At 40.6% G+C, this 20,497-nt stretch overlaps 1 long non-coding RNA gene across 2 annotated transcripts; it reads left to right on the top strand.

Annotated features, from left to right (window-relative positions):
- Positions 1-6,303: 6,303 nt before the first annotated feature.
- On the top strand, positions 6,304-20,497 carry LOC123618326 (uncharacterized). 2 transcript variants are annotated; one of them, XR_006726746.2, is made up of 3 exons: positions 6,304-7,268; positions 14,078-14,359; positions 19,477-20,497. It is a non-coding gene; the product is annotated as an uncharacterized LOC123618326 (long non-coding RNA). The 2 variants fall into 2 exon arrangements; XR_012510353.1 differs by having other exon boundaries at positions 19,480-20,497.

The raw sequence follows: 20,497 nt of genomic DNA on the forward strand, positions 1-20,497 counted from the left end.
GGATGGTTCAAGTTTGAAAATCAATGTAATACATCATATCAACAGGCTAAAGGAATACTATATGATCACATAAATTGACATAGGAAAAGCACTTGACAAAATGCAACATTCCATTCATGCTAAAAATGCTCAGCAAGTTAGAAATGGAGGGGAATCACCTCAACTTGATAAAGAGCATCTACAAAAAACTACAGCTAACACACTTAGTGGTGAAAAACTGCATGCTTCTTTCCAAGATTGGAGCAAGACAAGGATGTCCACTTCACCACTCTAATTCAACATCATATTATAAATTCAACTCAGCAGAATAAGGCAAGAAAAGGAAATAAAAGTATGTATTGAAACAGAAATACTACCTCCTCTTTGCAGATCACATGATGTGCTACACAGAAAATCCCAAGAGATGTACCAAAAACAAAAAACAAAAAACAAAAGGAAAAAACTCCTAGAACTGTTTGCGGAGGGAGGACCCTTAAATTAGGAGGCCCACCAAATTGTGGGTTCTTGGCACCTGCTGTGAAAGAATTCGCACAGCAGAAAGAATTTGCAGAAGGGGAAATGGGAGGAAAGTGCTTAAGTGAGGAAGAGGCACTCAAGTGGGGAGCCATCAGCAAAGATGGGTGGTAGAGACATCTCTGGCCCGGGTTGGGCCACATAGACTTTTATGGGAAGCTTCTGCCATCATGTCCGCCTTCAATGTGTGGTGGAGGCAGTAAGTCCCTGCTCTGAGTTTTTCAGTCCTCTATGGGCTTTTCTGGTGGTTGTCATAGCAATTGTTAACTGTCATGGCACTCATGGGTATGTCACTGAGCATGTTAACACACATTACAATGAATGTATAATGAGGCTCAAGGTCGACTGGAAGTTAGATCCTCCACCATCTTGGTCTCTATGAGTTCTAACCAGTTCTTGTTTCTTCTCTGCAGCTGCCTCCTGAGACTTAGACAAGAGTAATTGGTTTCTATATGAGGAAGGGGCAGGGGTATGATCCTGGGGGCAAGAGCCTTGGTAACAAAAAGGAAGTTGCTTTTAATCAGAATGCCTGCAACCTTGTGGACCCAGCATCCCTCCCAAAAAACCACCTCCAAAGATTCTGTTCAGCCACGGAAGTTTTAAAGGGAAATGAAGGAATAATCTCAGTTAATCATTGAGATAGGTGGTCAGAGTTCTTGCCATCTCCCAAAGCCTGCAGGCTTGTCCTAATCAACTACTTGAGCCTGCTCTTCTGTGACTCAGGGAGGCCTGGGAGACTTCAGCTTTTCCATAAACAAGAGGCAGGGGTTGTGGGGGGTGGGGGAGGGGATGCCACAGGTCCTGCTAATAAGTTAAGCACAGTCATAGACTACATGATCAACATACAGAAATCAATTGTATTTTTATGTACTAGCAATAAAATATGTGGAAATATAAATTTGAAATACCATTTATGATAGCTCAAAAATTAAAATTACTTACATATCTCACATATCTAATAAAAAGTATGTAGGACTTGGATGCTAAAAACTACAAAATGCTTATGAAAGAAGTCCAAGAAGCTCTAAGTAAATGAATAGACATACTGTGTTCACATATTGGAAGATTCAACATAGTAAAGGCAAATGTCAATTCTCTCCCAAAATGATATTAGGATTAATACAGTTCCTATCAAAATCTCAGCAGTATTTTGATTTTGCCTTTTTTGGGGGGTGGGGGGATTAGGTTTCTTTCTTGCTTGCTTTACTTTTAGAAGAGGTACTGGGGATCGAACCCAGCTAAGCATGCTGTCTACCACTGACCTATACCTACCCCCAAGCAGTATTTTTTAATAAATATAGACAAACTGATTCTAAAATTTACATGGAAAGGCAAAGGAATTAGGATAGCCAAACAATTTCGAAAAAGGTGAATAATGTTGAACTCACACTGCACTATTTTGGAAATTAGCATAAAGTTACAATGAAGACAATGTAGTAATGATGAAAAGATACACATATAAACTAAGGGGACAGAGTAACTAGTCCACGTCCAGACCCACACAAATTTTTTTTCTGATTTTTAAAAAATTTTTTACAATACAGCAAAGGCAATTCAGCAGAGAAAGTAGTCTTTTCAACAAATGGTGATGGAACAATTGTATATCCACATGCAGAAAAAAAAAAGAAAGAGAGAGAATATTGATTTAAACCTCACACCTCATTCAAAAGCAAAAAAAAAAAAAAAAAACTCGGAATAAATCTATACATAAAATATAAAAGTGTAAAACTTTTAAAAGAAAATACAGGTGAAAAATCTTTAAGACTTAGTGTTATGCGAAGAGTTCTTAGATATAACACCAAGGATCTGTATTTTCAAAGCATAAAGAACTGTTAAAACTCAATAGGAAGGAAAGAACCCAATTTTTTTAAATGGGCAAAACACTTGATCAGATAAATACCTTAAAAGGGTTATGGGGATGATAAGTAAGCTCATGAAAAAATAATCAACATTATGAGCCATTAGTGAAATGAAAACTAAAACCATGACAAAATATGGCCATATACCCCTACAGAATGGCTAAAATACTTTTAAATGTTTTAAAAGATGTTAAGAAGATGTAAAGCAATCAGAACTCTCATATATTGCTAGTGAGAATGCAAGATGGTACAGACACTTCTGGAAAAGTTTGGTAATTTCTTATAAAGTTAAATATTTACTCATTATATAATCTAGCAATCCCCTTGGGGCTAGGGAAATAAACTGGTACAACTGTCTTAGAAAGTGTCCTTATGTGATGAAGTTGAATGTGGGCAAACTCTATGACCCAGAAATTCCATCATAGGTACAGAAGCCAAAACTAAGTCAGGCACGTGTGTCCCAGAAGACATGTCCTGATTCAAAGCATCACTGTTTACAATACCCCAAACTAGAAACAGCCTATAAGTCCTTTAACAGAACAGTGGAGAAATAAATTGTTGCCTGCTTATCAAATGGAATACTTAGCAGCAAAAAGTACTACAGCTTTATGCTTGGTTTTGGAATAATTCTGTGAAAACAACAGATGAGGTTAACTAACCAAAGAAAGGCACTGAAGAAAACACGGAGTAGGAAAACAATACATAAAGAATCCAAAGACATGCAGAACTGTTCAGTACATTTTTCTGTGGGACACAATTTTAGTCAAATTATAAAGAAAAGCAAGCAACTAACCAACATAAAATTCAAGATAGAGATGGGAGGAGCTGTGATGATTAGGACTACACAAAGGATCATAAAATAAAAGGCAGTGTTCTACTTTTCCTTCTTTTTTTTTTTTTTTTTTTCATCCAGTAGTCTTTTATTGGTCATTTATGTGAACAAAAAATACAGCAAGCCATATCAATAAACAAAGAATGTTGTGGCCATCAAGTCATCAGCCGCTACCACCAGCCCTGCCACTCCCTGCCAGTGAACTCAGGATGTAGACCAGCAGGCAGCCAGGCCTCTGAGGGACACCCTGAGGGACGTGAAAGAACAGGATACTGGCCCTAGATAGCTAGGTGCATGTCAAAGGAATGATTTCAAGAAGTCCAGACATTTGCACCTTCCCATACTTAGAAAAGCACTAAATTCCTTAACTTGAGCTATCTGGTTTTCTTTCATTAACAGTAATCTTTTGATGTTCCGGCTACCTGGTCTTTGTTTTTATTCTTATATATCCTGGCTCCTCCCCTACCTCTTTGGATCAGTCCCTCACTGCGATCAAGGGTTCGTTCAAAGGGTTCGATTCCTCAGAAATGTCCACTGAATAAAATATAACTCTCAACTTCTACATTGTGCATTTTATTTCAGTAGACACACATGCCAGGTACCAACATTAGAAAAAAAAAAAAAGGTCAACCTAAAACAGCCTGTTATTTTTTAGCTTGCCTCTTCCCATAGTTTCTCTCACTACTCTACAGATCCACAATCACAGATGAAGGCAGCTTTACTGGTAACAGATCTTACAAAAAAGGGACACTCAATCAAGAGGCAAGAGAGCCATTGATAAATCCCTCCAAATACAGAAGTATCAGTCAGCAATCACTGTACCAACTGCCCAGAGCTTCACATACAGCGTCCCTTCAAGCCTAAGATTATGCCATGTTGTAGGGGAGGAGGAGACAAGTTCTAAGAGAATTCAACCTTGTTTGAAACTAGCCCACGTGCTATAGAGTAGACTACATGTGTTGCCAATGGATGTAACTGGTGTTCCAGGTTCTTGTCCCAGAAAGAATTCAGAGACAAGAGGTGGAGGTTTAAATAAAGTAAAGTGAGGATTTATTAAGTAATGAATAGTACACTTTCAAGGGGAGAGCAGGCGGGCTCAGGTGAGCAGCTGCTGCAAGATTCTTTGGCAAGTTGGTTACGTAGAGTGTAAAAATGAACGGGCAGAGTATTTATTGGGGAGGGAAGGGTCTGGGGTCATACTCCCTGATTTTCATCCCAACTCCACCTTCCCAAAGGGAGGAGGGATTCTTTCCTTATTTAGGTTGGATCAGAAGTGTCATGGTGTTGGTGCATGATGGGTACTTCTAATCTGCAAGGCTAATTTTATTGAAATGAGGGGATAATAAGCAAAATGTTACATTCAGACACTAGAAATTCCGGCCTTTTCCCACCTTTCTTTGTTAGCCTCCAGGCTGCTCATCATCCCCAAAGGGTGACCACTTAGCCCAGAGGTTCCTGCTTTTCCTTCTCTGCCCAGGGACTGCTGGTGCTTACATGATGTATGGTTTCCTGCATTGGGCCTGTGTCTCTCCTTTCTGCCCAACTCCTGCCATTTGGCCTGCATCCCCCTTTCTCTGCTCGTATCTATAGTTACCTGCCTGCTCTAACACAGGCACTGTATGGAGAGCTTCATTACTACTATTCTTTTTCCAACTACCAAGACCAGTATTCAGAACCAATGGGAAGGGGAACCTGAGAGTAGAATTTTATTTCTTAAGATTAATGAAGGAGGGAAGGTATAGCTCAAGTGGTAGAGCGCATGCTTGGCATGCACGAGGTCCCAGATTCAATCCTCAGTATCTCCTCCATAAATAAATAAACCTAATAACCCCCCAAAAAAGGTTAGTGATGGGTACACAGATTCTAGGTTGAGCTGTATTCTTTACACCTTCGAGATATGTTTTACAATATATCTGTGTCATCTTTCTTAATTTTAAAGTGGGAGAAAAAGAACTAAACTAAAAAATCTTGATAATAAAGAAAAAAATATGAGTGTGGGACAAAACCCTGGATCTACTCCCACAACCTGCTGAATGCAGGCTCATTCCAAGATGATTTGCCAAAAAGGAACCAGTGTAAAATGTAGTCATGAGTATGACAAGAAAAAGAGAAAGACAAGCAAATGGCTGACTACACAAATGCTGCAGCAAAGTGTGACCAAGAGGCAAAGGAACTCAATTAGGAAATATTTCAGACTGATGGATTTAAATTTAGTGAAGCTGATGAAGGAAGAACACAAAGAAGAGATGCAGATACAAAATGAAGAAATAAAACTCCTTGGATTAGAAAAATTCAAAGGTTTGAACTATTTCCTTAGGAAGCAGGAAATGGGTAGGAGAAAAGCTTTTGAGTAATAAAGCCTCGTGCAAGCTTGGGAGTCTTTAAATATGTGACTTACTGCCTTAAGAAATAAAACAATTTTTTCCTACCACGTCTGCACCGTTTAAGGTGTCCTCGCAGGCAGGCGCAGACCTCTCAAACCTCCATGTCCTAGGATACGGATCCGTCTAGGGCTCCCCCGACATCCCTGCCCTAAAAAAGGGATTTTCCTCAAATTCGTCCCCTTCCGGCTCCTCCGGTCTCCGTCTCCCGGGTGGGCTGAAGACTCCTCCACTGAAGCCAAGGATACTCCTTGCTGCCTCTGCAAAGAGCGACTCCGCCCCCATCCCAAATCGCAGACCCGCTGTCCCGACCCCAAGAGTCCCCAGTTGGTCAAGGGGTGCTGGTCTCGAACACGCTTCCCGTCCCACCCCTCTGCTCGGGCTTCGAGTCTCCACACTCCCGCTCTTATACACATTCAGCACCTCGGTCGTACCTCTGAGCACCTAGAGGACGGAATGCGGAGGCCTAGCTGAGGCATTTGAGGCTAGTTTATCATCACCATGGAAACCCCTAGGCGGGGCTTCAAGGGGGCAGAGCCAGGGGCGAGGCTAGCCGTAATCTTCAATTCCCGCCCGTCGTGCGCACGTAGCGCACGGCGCACGCAGCGCACGGAAGTGGCGTGCCCTGCTACCCTCGGCACTGCGCCCATGCACCCGGCAACAAAAGCCCTAGGAGCCTGCGCCCCCGCCCCGCTTCCGGGTTCTCTCCAAACCCCACCTTCTTCTCCAGGAAGATGGGCGCAATCCTACTTGCAAAATCGAGCGGGAAGGACGCAAAGATTACGGCGGGGCGGGGCGGGGCCCCAGTGGCGGGTGCCTGGGGGCGGGGCAGCAAGGGCCCCAAGTGTCGCGCCTGGAGCGGAGCAGGGGATTGGTCGGCCAGGCTCGGGGCGGGGCCGGGGCTTCGGAGGGCGGGGTGCGGCGGGGGCGTGGGTGAGTGTGGTTGTGTGGGCGAAATTCCGGAGGCGGTTCGTGTAGCAAGCGGCGGGAGGTGGGGGAGGTCTTATCAGGCGAGGCAGCGGGTTCGCAGAGCGCTCCTTAGCCACTAAAGCTACCGACTCGGAGTCTCCCAAACAATGAGCCCAAAGGGCGCTTGATTGAAGACCAGCGTGACAGAAGAAAATGAGAGTCATTTCCTGACGAGGAGAAAGAGGGAGCCGAGAACCCCCGAGACCAATAAAGGCGACTCCGAGGGCAGAACTTTAGGAGCGGGCGCAGGCTGCGCTCTCAGCTCTTGGGTCGCTACTCCGCACCGTCAGGTGACCTCACCTGGCTACTTCAAGGGGTTCCTTTGGCGGGCAGGGCTTTCGCCTCAGGCCCGATCCTCAGAGACAAAGTGCTGGGGTGTCAACTCTAAGACCTTCACTTCTGTAAGAAACGCTCCATTTCAGTGTCATTTGAGTTCTTGCTACATCCGGGCCAGCTGTTTTTGCTGTAAACAAGACAGACTGAACTTTCCATTCTTTGGGAGAAGTTGTTTGTTAAGCACACATACACAGTCGGAATTAGCAGTATCGGGGACCAAGAGTTGTCATATTCTGTAGCAAAAGCTGCTAAGCAAATCTTTTGCTTTCCGTCTTATGATCAGATTCAGCGCTAAGAAGAAAAGGAATCCTGAGAGCCACCTTTGGTGACCTGAATGTCCTGATCAACATAAGCAGAGTCATGGAATTTTGATGTCAGGTGAGGTCTCTCTCTGAGGAGATGGAAGGTGGGGATAATTAGACTAATCATGCCTGAACAGGTAAAAAACGCAATGCAACCACAAAAAAGATGACCAAACATCCTTTCCCTAGCTAACATGAGTGTTGCTTCTCCAATGACAACTCTAGCCCTACTCCATTCCTCCTGCTTTCCAGATAAGTGTATCACTGAATTGCCCTTACTTCCTGACGGCACCAGAACAGATCACTGTCTCTTTGGGCCCTCCCCAAACTAACACAAGCCCGAATACTATAATAAACCCTCTGATTTACACCCCCTTCGTGAGATACCCCAGGGTTCCCCAGAGTGTGAGGTCTCCCTCACTACAGCATACAACCCTTCATTGTTGGACCATAACTGTGTTTTGGTAGTCTTTGGTGGGCATCACCAGTATGAAAACGTATTTATGATTGCACATAGCCGTACAAAAATAAAACCTTAGAGTCTATAATGAGAACTCAAAACATTAATGTGAATGGTAAAATGGGGCAAGCTCTTGGTATATAAAAATCTTCTAAATGCAATGTGAGATTGAGGGGCTACACTCCTCTGGGCATGTAGCCATAGTCACTGAAAGTGACCACGCCTGGCCTAGGTCCTGCCCCAGTATTTGTCATCACATAGACAGAAGGAACCCCAGGATTTCTGCCTGCTTTCAGAGTGGGAATAAGCTGTAAATGGGTAAGAATCACAAAGGTACAGGAGGAGAAGTTGTGTTAAGGAAGCATTGTCAAGTTTAAGGAGAAGGAATGAAATTGGACTCCGCAAACACATTACCACCACTGAGCTTTCCCTGGTGTGGTGTCACACAGTCCCCATCCTTCATCCCAGGCATGGGAGTTGACACTCTAATGGAAGGCATCAGGCTATGATACACCAACAAAACAGAAAATAGGATACCCAAGCCTGGACACCAGATAGTCACTGAGGGACTGGATATAGCAGTCCAGGTTTTCTCAGTAACAGTGGATAGAGATTTTCATTCAGGTAATCCTCCCGTAGTAAAAGAAAGATGGATATAAATATTAGGGACAGAAGACAGAATGAAAAGTATTTGTTTGACTTACAGTAATTGGGACTCCAGAAGAAGTCTTCCAGAATCTGATGGCTTTCATTATGTGGTGGGAATAGTGTCTACCCTTACAGCAGTGCTGTCCAATAGAAATATAATGTGAGCCACAAATGTAATTTAAAATTCTTCTAGTAGCCACATTTACAAAAGTAAAAACACAGGTAAAATTAATTTTAATATTTTTATTTGTATCAACATATTCAAAATATTTCATATGTAGTCAGTATATAACATTATCAATGAGATGTTTGATGTTCTTTTCTCCTTTGAAGCCTGGTGTGTGTTTTCCATTTATATTACATCTCCATATATTTTTTTAATCAGGAATTTTAATTTTTATTGGGAATACTTAATGTATATTTAGATTTCATAAAATTTACAGTTGAAAAGCAGACTCATATATCCATGTTGTTCCAAACATACTTAAAAGTTTTCCCATAACTGGATTGAGTATGAGTTTTTATTTTAAATTAAAGCAAGGATGTGGAGAAATTGGAACTCCTGTGTGTTGCTGATAGAAATGTAAAATGGTGCAGCTGCTATGGAAAACAGTATGACAACTAAAAAAATTAAAAAGAATTGTCATATGATCGAGCAATTCTATTTTCTGGATATGTACCCAAAAGAATTGAAGGCAAGGTCTAAAAGAGATATTTGTACACCAATGTTCACAGCAGCATTATTTATAATAGTTGAAAGGTGGAAGCAACCCAAGTGTTCACTGACCATTAAATGAATAAACAAAATGTGGTGCATACGTAAGAGGGAACATTATTCAGCCTTTTTAAAAAGGAAGGAAACTCTGAGACATGCCACTATTACTGAGTCCAGACTTGTTCTGCTCACCACACAACAGGCCAGTAAATCAGGAGATGAGGTGTTGGGGCAAGGAATAATGACTTTATTCAGAAAGCCTGAAGACTGAGAAGATGGCAGACTAATGTCATGGAGAACCATCTTACCCAAGTCAGAATTTAGGCTCCTTTTATACTAAAAAGGGGAAGGGGTGTGGTTGGTTGTTCCAAACTTCTTAGTGTCAGAATCCTTTGTTTTTATAGCTGTCCAGGTAGGTCAGGTCATGGGGCCCCTGTAAACCTCCAAGACAAATGTTATTTTCTATTCTGCAACTTTTTATCTTTATATGAATGGGAAAGTGTTAAATCCTTAAAGATCAGAGCCTTGAGAACTGGCTGTCTTTGTATATTTCAGGCTATAGGAAACATTTTTTACAAAAGGTACAGAACTTGCATGACTAAGCCCAAGAAACAGAGCACAGGGTTAGAGCCAAAGAAACAGATCTAATATGGAGTCAGATTTGTTCTTCTCTATTACACTACAAGATGGATGAACCTTGAGGACATTCGGCTATGTGAAAAGAGCCAGTCACAAAAAGACAAGTACTATATGATTCCACTTACTTGAGGTATCAAAAGTAGATTTATAGGGCCAGAAAGTAGAATGATGATGTTGCCAGAGACGGGGAAAGGTGGGAAATTGGGAATTGTTCACAGGTAAAGAGTTTCATGTTTTCAAGATAAAAATGAGTTATGGAGGTTGCTTGCACAATACTGAATATACTTAGTGAACTTAGAAATGGTTAAGATGATACATTTTATTTATTTTTTAAAAATACTTTTTAAGAGTCATTTCTTTATTTGGGTTTTTTTTGGGGGGTGGGGTAGGTAATTAGGTTTATTTTTATTTTGAGAAGGTACTGGGGATTGATTGAACCCAGGACCTTGTGCATGCTAAGCATGTGCTTTACCACTTGAGCTATACCCTCCCCGCCCCCATAAATTTTATGTTGTGTATTTGACAAAATAAAAAGTCAGGTCCTCAGTCATACTAGCCACATTTCAAGTGCTCAACAAACCTGTGTGGCAAAATGCCTGTCCCCCCACCAACTTTATCACACAAGACAGCTTTACACTGAAGGAAAGGAGGAACTGAAATCCTATCTGTACACCAGAAATTGACACATTGTAACTGACTATACTTCAATTAAAAAAAATCCGATCTTCAACTAACACCCTGAAAGAACTGCCCTATGGCTCTGTCTCTGCTGGAAGCCACTGCCTTTCTTCACTCTGCCTGGAGGATTAGAACCTGTTTTTTCAGTCTTAGGTGTGGTACTCCTACTAATTACTTCAGAAAAAAGTTTTTCCTTGAGGGAGTTTCACTTGTATACAGAAGGAAGTGCGGCCTTCTAGAACGCTAGCCCTCCCCGTTAACTCTGTGGGTGTAGTATTTCTCAGAAGAAAGGCTCCAGATGCTTCCTCTAACTCGTTTGCCACCCTGCGAACTTTTATCCCACAATGGATTATTTCACTGTGATCCGATGTCCAAGATTTAAAAGCAGCTTTTTGTAAAATCTCATTTGTGAATAGCAAGAGATTTGAAATCTCAGGGACAGAAAGATGAAGGAGAGGTATGAAGCATCACCAAGGTTTGCCATTGACTTTCCCTCTAGGGCCTAAGTGTGATTGGCTTTTATTTACAGCTTTCAGTACAGTTTAGGATCCCTCACAGGTGCTTAACATAAATTTTAGTCAAGGATTGACTGGAGTCATTATTTTTATTGCAATCTTCATATTTTAGTCCTATGCGATTTAATCGAATTTTCTGTTCTCGGAGTTTTTAATGAAATGTGACCCTGAGAATACTTTTTCTTTTCTGAAAAGGCATGATTGCATACATGTTGTGCTCTTTCAGAAAAAACAACAACAACAACAAAAAAACCAAAACCTCAGCTTTGTGGTAAGCTGTCTGAACACAAAGACAGAACAATTTAATTCTCTTTATCTTCCATACCATTAAGCATGGAGCTCCAATAAGTTCTCAAAAAGTATTTGCTGATTGCTAGAAGTGCTTCTTCAGTAGGTGTTCATGTGTAATCTAAATGAAATTAATCTGGTTTTATTTTAAAAGGTTTAAATGTCTTTGTTGCTCACCAGTAATCAAGGGTGGGGACCAAATGTAGTTACTACTGTGTCCAGAGCAGCTGGCATGGTCCCCTGCCTGAAGGAAGAACCAAAGTAAACTGCTTTGAAATGAGTATCTAATTGCACTTATTAATCCTTAGGAAGAATTCTCATGTAAATATACTAAGTGTTTAAAAAGTAGAGCAAAAGTGAGGTTTTCAACATCGCTCAGATTTTATAAACGTAAAGGCACATTTCAAGGGCACACTTGCCCAAGTGAGTTCAGTGTCAGAAAGAACCATGCTCACAGAGCTCAGCCATGTAAAGGGGCCTGTGTCAGTCGTGGTCTGGATGAATGAAAACCAACTTTGTGACTCTTAAATCAGCCAGAACCCCCCCATAGGAAACAAAAAGTTTATAGTTAACATTTTCAGGAAATGGCCACTTGCTTTTTTTTTCCATAGTAAAGTGAAAGCAAGTTTATTTAGAGAGATATTCATAGAAGAATGCGGTCTGTCTCAGAAGGAACAGTGGCTTACAAATTGCTTTTTATTGCATTTACAGATTTCATTTATTATAGATTGTTATCTTAGATTTATTTATAGATTTAATATTCACGATCACATTGTAGATTGAGTCAGGTGGCCCTCTCACTTAGAGGACAAAAGAAAGGCCTTTGCCATTAGTAACTTGTAGGTTGTCACTTAGCAGACGTCAGACTGGCCAGGAAAGAAGAGAAAGTTATAGTTCAAATGCCTTATTTCACTGCTGAAGAGACTCAACTCTGGCAAGTTAAGTGATTTTTCCAAAGTTGCCCAAATAGTAAATGGTTGCATAGAAACCTAGAGTACTTTGATCCCATTCAAATGGTCGTCCTCTTAAGTCAGACTAATTCTTTGCTGTGTGTGTGTGTGTGTGTTCCTTGCTTTGCACGGCAGCATGGGCTTGTCAGAGTGGCCATGCAAACTGAAACCATGCAAAGCAATCTTAATACTCAGTGGGGGAATATTATTATCGTTCTGTGACCTTTAAAATTTTTTACCAAAACATTTAAAACTCTCTTGACAGTTATATAATACTAAAACTAATATTTATTTTGTATTATATAACTTACTAGAAACATTGAGCATTAAAGTGTTTTATTTATAAAAACTTACCAAGAGTAGTCTAAACAACACTTGCTGCTTCTTTCATTGTATAATTTACGATACAGCAAGCATCTTTTCAGTGCCTTGGTGAATTGTCATACCCCTTTATAAAATGTTGCCAGCTTCCAACATTTTATCCTTTCCACTTTTAATGTCATGAAATATCTCCAAGAAGCCGTGAATGTGAAGTTTTTTGCCAGCATCACATCCTCTAGGACACCTTCATCTTTTTCATCACACTTTTCTCATTTCTGTTGATAAGTTTTCCTTCAACGGGTTCCTCTGGTTGCAGATCTAGTCTCCTGAACAGCAGCAGTGTCAACATTCCTCCATTCAGCTGTTTCTTCCATAAATCCATTTAAGCTCATTCCAGTTTCACACCCAGCACTCACTTTTCATTTACTTGCTGCACTTTCCTCTTTGTTGGTCAGTTCCCCCCCCTTTTTTTTTTCATTATACTGTTTAGTCTCTTTATTTTTCTGTATTTTTGAAAATTTCCATAATAAAATAAGTTTTTTAAAATAAGAAGTTTTTTTTGATACTATTATAAAACATCAAAAAATTCTTTTTTTTTAAATGAAGACTTCCAGGCAGAAAAATATAACTTTCTGATGGACCATTAACTAGTACATTAAGTTAAATCGTATAACAGTTAGTTAGAAACTGACAAATATAATTTTTAAAATATTATATGAATTACTGAATATTAACATATCAATAAAGGACCACTGAAAGTTGGAATTTTAAGCCAAAAGCAGAAAACTTTGATAAATTTAACTTCAATTCTAGGTATGAGTGTGGTGTCTGGGGTCAGCCAAATCTAGGTTTGTATCCTAGTTCTGCCCTTTTCTATCTACTAGTCTATCTCCTAGATAACTAGAGTGATTCTGGCAAATCATTTAACTTCTGTGAGCCTCAGGTTTACATCTTTAAAGTGGAGGTGAAAAAATTCATCAATAGAGAGAGCACTTAGCACAGGGCCTGCCATATACTAAGTGCTGAGCAAATAAATAACTCCACTACCCTATTTTGTCACTTCTAAATGAACATTTTTTTGTATTCTAACATCTCTGAAATTGGGATACAACTCATAATTGATGGGATATCATAGTTTAATTCACAGAATTTTTCTTTCTTTAGGAGTATGTAAAATAATGGTGCATACTACAAATGGATAGCATCTCAGTTTCAACCTAATATGGTAATCAATCATCATAACACTATATTCCCAGCTTTTGTTTTAAGGTTATTCAGAATATATAACCAACTTGAAATTTTAAAAATTTGAAAATATGAGCAAAATATTTCTGACACATCACAAATAGAAGAGTCTTGAGACAAATTATTTTTGTAAAAAATGGTCTATCAATTCCATTTTTGTGTAAAACATGTGGGAGGAACCTAGCCAATCAACACACAATTGTTGCTACACAAAAGGGTACTCTTACCAACTTCAAATCTAAGAATGTCCAAATGTTTCTTTTGTCATGTCTACAGTAATTATCTATGCTTTTCAATATAACTATTTTAAAAATTCCACATATTCCCATTATTTCTTCCATCCCAGTTACAGTACAATGATGGGGGAGGAAAGAGTATTGGTTAAAACAACTGTCTAAGCAGTTTTCTGCTGTCCCTTCTTTCCAGAGACTTGGGAATATAAGGGATCACACCACACCAGCTATGGTAGCCTTGAAAAGAGAATCCAGCTCTTCACCACGGATTGCAAGCTGCAGGTGACATGGAGTGATCTGCTCTACTCTGAAATCCTTGGAAGCATTACTTGCCACTCCAGCACCTCAGCAGTGAGGCACCCCAGAATTGCAGCACTATATACTGCAGTAGTGGCACCAACCCTTCCATGGCTCATGGTGCGAGTCTTCACATGTCTGTGGACGCAGCCCATGGGAAGCTGTCACCCAGCTATCTGTGAGTAAGACACTACCTTAGCCTGAGTACCCTCTTTGATCATCCCTTTTTAAAAATTGTCACTTAGGTTTAATTTGGGAATCAAGCAACACAACCACATGCTTTTCTGTCCATGTGTGAACTAAGTAACAGCCTCACAGTGCTCACTGACAGACTTTCAGAGAACTTACATTATTGGTCACTGATCATGATGGACATCTGTTGTTTCTATTATGATTTGTAGCCTGAAGAGCTAGCAGCCACGTTTATATTTTATACAAGTACAATTAATACACGTAGTAACTGGAATTTGAACCAAGTTGTTGGGGGCTGGTGTTACTTAATTAAACTTTGTTAAGTGAAATTTGTGCATACAGGAACCCTACAAAGCGAGGCCTAGCTGTGTCAAGGTGCAATCTTGTAGAGAGTTTAAGAGGCACATAGACTCCAGGATTTGACAGGCTAGTTTAAATCTAGGATCTGCCACTTTCTATCTGGATGACTTGGACAAGACCCTCACCTATGAAATTGAGATAAAACTACCTCTTGGGGTTACCGTGAGAAATAATGATTGCATTAAATGAAAAAGTGCCCTTCCAATGGAAGCAAATCCAGAGTCGTGTATACCTCCCAGGAGTTCCCATTTAAGGTGGCTGTGAAGGTTTAATGGGGAAGACCAATGGGAAGCTTCAGATTTCCATGTGGATGTCCATGTGGACAGTTAGAAATCCTAGTAAGCACTGGCCTCTAACCCACCAGCTGTCGAAACATTCATAAGCCCATGGAGAGCCCCATTGGCTACAAAGATAAAACCAGATGGTTCATGTAAGACTCCTGCTAGGGTTTGGTTATTAATAGTGCCGTTAATTGAGATTGTTCTATTGGCCCTTTCAAACCAAGGGTCAGTGGTGTTTGGTGAACAATTAAAGGGAAACCATGCTTTCTGTGGACTTTGTTCTCAAAGGCCATACAAAACGGAGTTGTTTTCCCATGGCAAGCACACCTAACCTAGTGGTGAGAACTGGGAACTGTATAGGTGAAATAGGTATGATTAGTTGCATTGAGAGGTATGACATGAGAGAGGTCAAAGCAAGGTGCAGGAAAACCTGGTTGTAGATGTTTGACTCAGTGAGATATATCCAAAAGAGTAAGCTGTAGTTAGCGGTCACAGAGGAGATGAAGGGAAAATGTTTGCTACAGTGAAGAATAGAGTCATGGCTGTCATGGACAGATTGGGTTTTCTGATGACAGATCCAACAATCAGAAGGGTCCAAGTTCCTTTGGACCATGACAGAAGCTTGACTTTTGGACCCTTTGAGGGCAGCATTTTTTGGGGAAAAAAAAATGTGAATGAGGTAATTTCCTTTAACTTCTAAAGAGTCAAGTTTAGCATGCCCAGAAACTTAATAATAGTCAAAGCAGCAGGTAATAAGAGTATGGCATCTAATAATTCCTGAACATAAAGGCTGTTTTTAATTTTATCTCCACTGGAAGTAAGGAAGCCATGTTGTTTCCATAACATCCAAAATTGTGAGCAATGCCAAAGGAATAGCTGCCATCAGTGTAAATGTTGGCAATTTTGCCCTTGATTGGGATACAAGCCCATGTGAGTCTGTATGGTTTGGCTCACTGGGCCAAAGTAGCCAAAGGCAAAGGTGCCACTCAGTTACTTAAAGAAGAGTTGACATTGCATATCCAACATAATATTTACCATTTTTGTCTTTCAAATAAGAACCATTAGTGAATCATGAGAAGCCAACATTATCTAAGGGAATTTCCTATAAGCAGTCATGAAGGGTTTCATCAGTAAAGAGGGGAGAAGAGTAGCAGGATTAAGATTATTACAGTGGACAAGAGTGATACAAGGGGCAGTTAACAGGAGAATTTCATAGCAAGTGAGATGGCTTACTGAAAGGTGTTGAGTATGAAGGAGGTAGGTTTAGAGATAAAAACTTATTGAGCTTTATTAGAGACCCCCCACTATTTGAACCATTTAGTACTCTGAGGCAGGGGCTGTTTAATGGTAGTGGGACTGAGCACCAAGAATATAGCTCTGGTGCAAAAAGGACAGAAAGAGATGCATTCCCATTCTAAAGGGTCATTTCTTCAAGACAAGAGAAAAGGTTGGGGAAATCCTCTGTATTTCCTCAAAGTCCTTGAAGATTAGGAGGACATTGGTAAGGCTGATTAGAAGACTAAAAGTCCTTGCAATACTTAAGTGTAGCAGCCTTTCTTACTTCCAGTGTCCTAGCTTTTTAAAATAATGGTGGAGGTCAGGAGGGTTTTGGTTTTGTTTAGAGGCCTCCATTTTTGGAGTTGAAGATTAAGGATTTTAGTGGTCTTCCTTTTAGTTGAATCATCTAGGGTGTGCATGAGTTGGTTTTCTAAACTAACTAAATCTAGAGTGGACACAGTTTCCCATTACATCCTGGTCCTTTTAGCTAGAAGAGAAAGATCCCAGTTTAGCCTGTTAATGAACATAGAATTAAAGGCAAGTCGAGTGGATTCAACATCCAAACGAAGACCAGAGTTTTCTTTAAAGACAATTTGGAACTGGCTGTAATAATCATGCCATGAGCTCATCAGGCTTCTGGAGGCAAGCCTGACTCTTATTCCAGTCAACCGGCTTTGGGAAAGTCCTAGGAATTGCCAAGTGGAGTCGCTTGGTGACTCCATGAGTTTGATCATATAATAAGACCTCAGGAGTTTCTTTGTCCTAGGGTTGTAATTCTAAAGATTTCTCAGGATCCTCTCAATTGGCAGTTTTCATTCAGTGTGAGCCTGGCCTTCACTGACAAGAATATGAACTAGCTGATATAAGTCAGAGAAGCCCAGTTAGTTGGTAAATGTGAATCACTATATTAAATTCCTCAGCAAATCTGTGGGAATCCTCAGTTACCTTGGAAACACCTTTGACTATGGCTCATAGTTCAGCTTTTAGTCCAGGAAACATGCAAAAATTAGAGGTTAGGCATTTGGATCCTCAGAGAGTGTGATTTTTAGAGGCGCAAGTTTTAACAGGTTCAGAAAAGGAGGAGGCAAGGAGAGGTTCAGAGAAAAAGGAAAGTTCAGTGAGGAGATTAGAATGAGGAAGTGGAGACTAAGGAGGAGATGGGGACAGTGCAGAAGGGAAAGGAAGCTGGCTCCAGAGACAAAGGATGGGGGAAGGGGAAAAGAGACCTCAGAAGCTCTTTTGGGGGTCCTCTTTCAATTGTTGGTTAATTTAGAAATGGTATTTTGTAAAGAGGCGGTTTTGGAATCTTGAATACTGTTGGAAGCCTCCAGGTACCAATTAAAAGAGGGATCCCATTCAGTCTGATTGACTTTAGAGCTACAGTCTTCTAATTTGGTTCTGAGAAAAACAAGCTTGGGGAGGTTGGAAGTTTCTCTCATGGCCATTGGAGTTGTAAATGATCTTTGATGAAGTCGATCCACTTAGTTTTAAGAAGGTACACAAGGAGGGACCATAGTTGTTTTTTTTTTTTAACATTAAACCGGCCAGGGTGTCCCAGGAGTCCTCTGCTGAGAGAATTTAGAGGACTGGGATCCCATACTTCAAAACCAGAAGTTCAGAAAACAAATGAGTACTCACCAAAAGGATGATGCCTGCAAGAAAACGGATCCCAAATAAAGTTGGAGAGCTCAACCAAAATGGGGGGAGCTCGAATCTCAGAAGAGACTTACCAAACCAAAAGGACGACGATGACTCATGGAAGTGAGGGGCACAAGGGGCTCAAAGGGGCACCACACACAGTTCCAGGCTTGTTAACTCCTCAGGGATTCGTCATCTTCGGATCCCACTTCTGACACTAGAAATGTCAATTTTTTAAAAAGAAAAAGGTAAAGCGATTTAGCCAGCAAAATCAAGTTTATTCAGAAGTAGCAGAGAAATTGCAACTCGGGACAAGCACACTATGGTGAACCATAGGCAAGTCCAGAGAACCCAAGAGGAAAGTGTATTTTTATAGAGGAAAGGAGGAAGTTAGGAGATGCTGGGGTTATTTTAAACAAAAGTTCACTGGAAGAAAATGAGAGTTGAAAGTGGTGGTGGCTTCTCATTGGCTACAGGCAATAACATGGTACCATTGGCTACAGGTGAAGGCAGTTTTCTGTGCTGGGCACCTGTAGCTTGGCTGTTGCAAAGCCAAGGGAAAATCTTCCTTCTTCCTGCTTCCTATGCATGCTGCGATGAGTGATGTATGCGTGAGAGCTCCTTTTCTCCATGGCTTCCCAACTCCAGTTAGGTTTCCTGAACACATTTTTATATATGGTAGTGTAGAGATATTTGTGAGTCATAGGTGTTAAAGATTACAAGGTAGATGACTTGTCTTTATTAGCACTTTTTCGTGAGCGCCTATAAAATAGACATTCAGAAAAATGTAAGAACTTTTTATCTGATGAGGAGATTGCACCTCAGATGCTGGTTTTAGTCAATGAAGTTAACATTGATAATGAGCAGTTGAGATCCGTAAGAGCAAAGAGAGGTGACCTGATGGCCTGCAAGTGAGTTTGCTACAGTGAGGTCCCATAAGCTTGGAGAAGCCCTGGAGAAAGGATAAAGGGCTAGAATAGTAGAAATAGGCAGTGGTCCCAATATTCAGAAGAGGGGAAGTGTGGAGGAAACCACTGTTAACATTTTTAGGTACATCCCTCTAGATAGATATAGATATAGATCTATATTTTGTATTTAATCACAATACCAGAATATATCATTTTAGGAAAATGTACACCAGACCATTAAAAAAAAAAAAATCTCTGCTATCAGCATGCCAAGAAGACAGCATACTTAACTGCTTGTCAGATCATGTGATTTATATTTTCTACATGTGTTAAGTAGGAAGGCACTAAGAACACAGCCATGTCACTAAGTACCCATTTATTTTATATGTACAACTAAAAATTTTGAGCAGCCTTCTTTATCTGTCAAGGTTCAAAGAGAGGAACAGAACCACCAGGAGATGTGTATATCTAACTTGTTACAGGGATTTGACAGCTATGCCACAGTGGGAGCTGGTTAAGCATTCTCTGTGGGGAAGGAAAGATGGATATGAAGTGGGGACAGTTGGAACTCACAGATCAGACCTGAAACTGAAATTCTGCTCCATTCTCTTTGTCCTCCTTGCCTCTAACCTTGGTAGTAGGGGCGTCCAGTCGAAGACCCTTTCTTGCCTTGCTAAACTCACACCTGACCCAGGAGTTGGGGAAGTTAACAGAGGATCCAGAGGAAAGTGGAGAGCTGCAAGGCTGGTCACTGACACTCACTGAAGAGGATTAGGGATGGCAGGTTCCATCGCCAAATCTCACAGAAGAATCTTATATTTCCTTTCCCATTCGGAAACACACATGAAAGGGATTCCGGGCAATGTCCTTCTGCTTAGCCAGGCTGCCACAGCATGAAGCCACCACCTCTGGTTTTCCTCCTTCCTTCCTTCCTTCCTTCCTTCCTTCCTTCCTTCCTTCCTTCCTTTCTTTTCTTTCTTTTCTTTCTTTCTCTCTCTCTCTCTTTCTTTTTTTTTTTGTCAGGGAGGTAATCAGGTTTCTTTTTTTATGGAAGTGTTGGAGATTGAACCCAGGACCTCGTGCATGCTAAGCATGCACTCTACCACTGAGCTCTACCCTTCCCTCCCCTCCTAGTTTCTTTATAGCACTCCATGTGGCCTGCCTCTTGGGATGCCCTGACAAAAGCAAGAGTTTAGGTAGTTTCCATGATTCCTGACATGAGGCTGTCTGTGATGCAGGGAAGTTTTGATTTCTCCTTCCTTATATAGAAGAATAAGCCCTATCTTTTCTTTCCTCCCCCTGCTGCCCTCCCCATCTCTCATTGCCACCCACACACTAAACCACTTAACTTACTTTTTATTTTTATTGAAGTATAGTTGATTCACAATACTGTGTTTCAGGTGTACAGCAAAGTGATTCACATATATGTATATATTTTCAGATTATTTTCCATTATAGGTTATTACAAGATACTGAATATAGTTCCCTGTGCTATACAGTAAATCCTGTTGTTCATCTATTTTATATATAGTAGTGTGTATCTGTTAAACCCATACTCTTAATTTATCCACACCCTCACCCTAGGACCCTTTGGTAACCATAAGTGTTTTCTTTGTGAATCTGTTTCTATTTTCTAAATAAATTCAAAATAAAATTCTA

Source organism: Camelus bactrianus, chromosome 11 (genome assembly GCF_048773025.1).
Source record: "Camelus bactrianus isolate YW-2024 breed Bactrian camel chromosome 11, ASM4877302v1, whole genome shotgun sequence".
NCBI classification, from domain to species: domain Eukaryota; kingdom Metazoa; phylum Chordata; class Mammalia; order Artiodactyla; family Camelidae; genus Camelus; species Camelus bactrianus.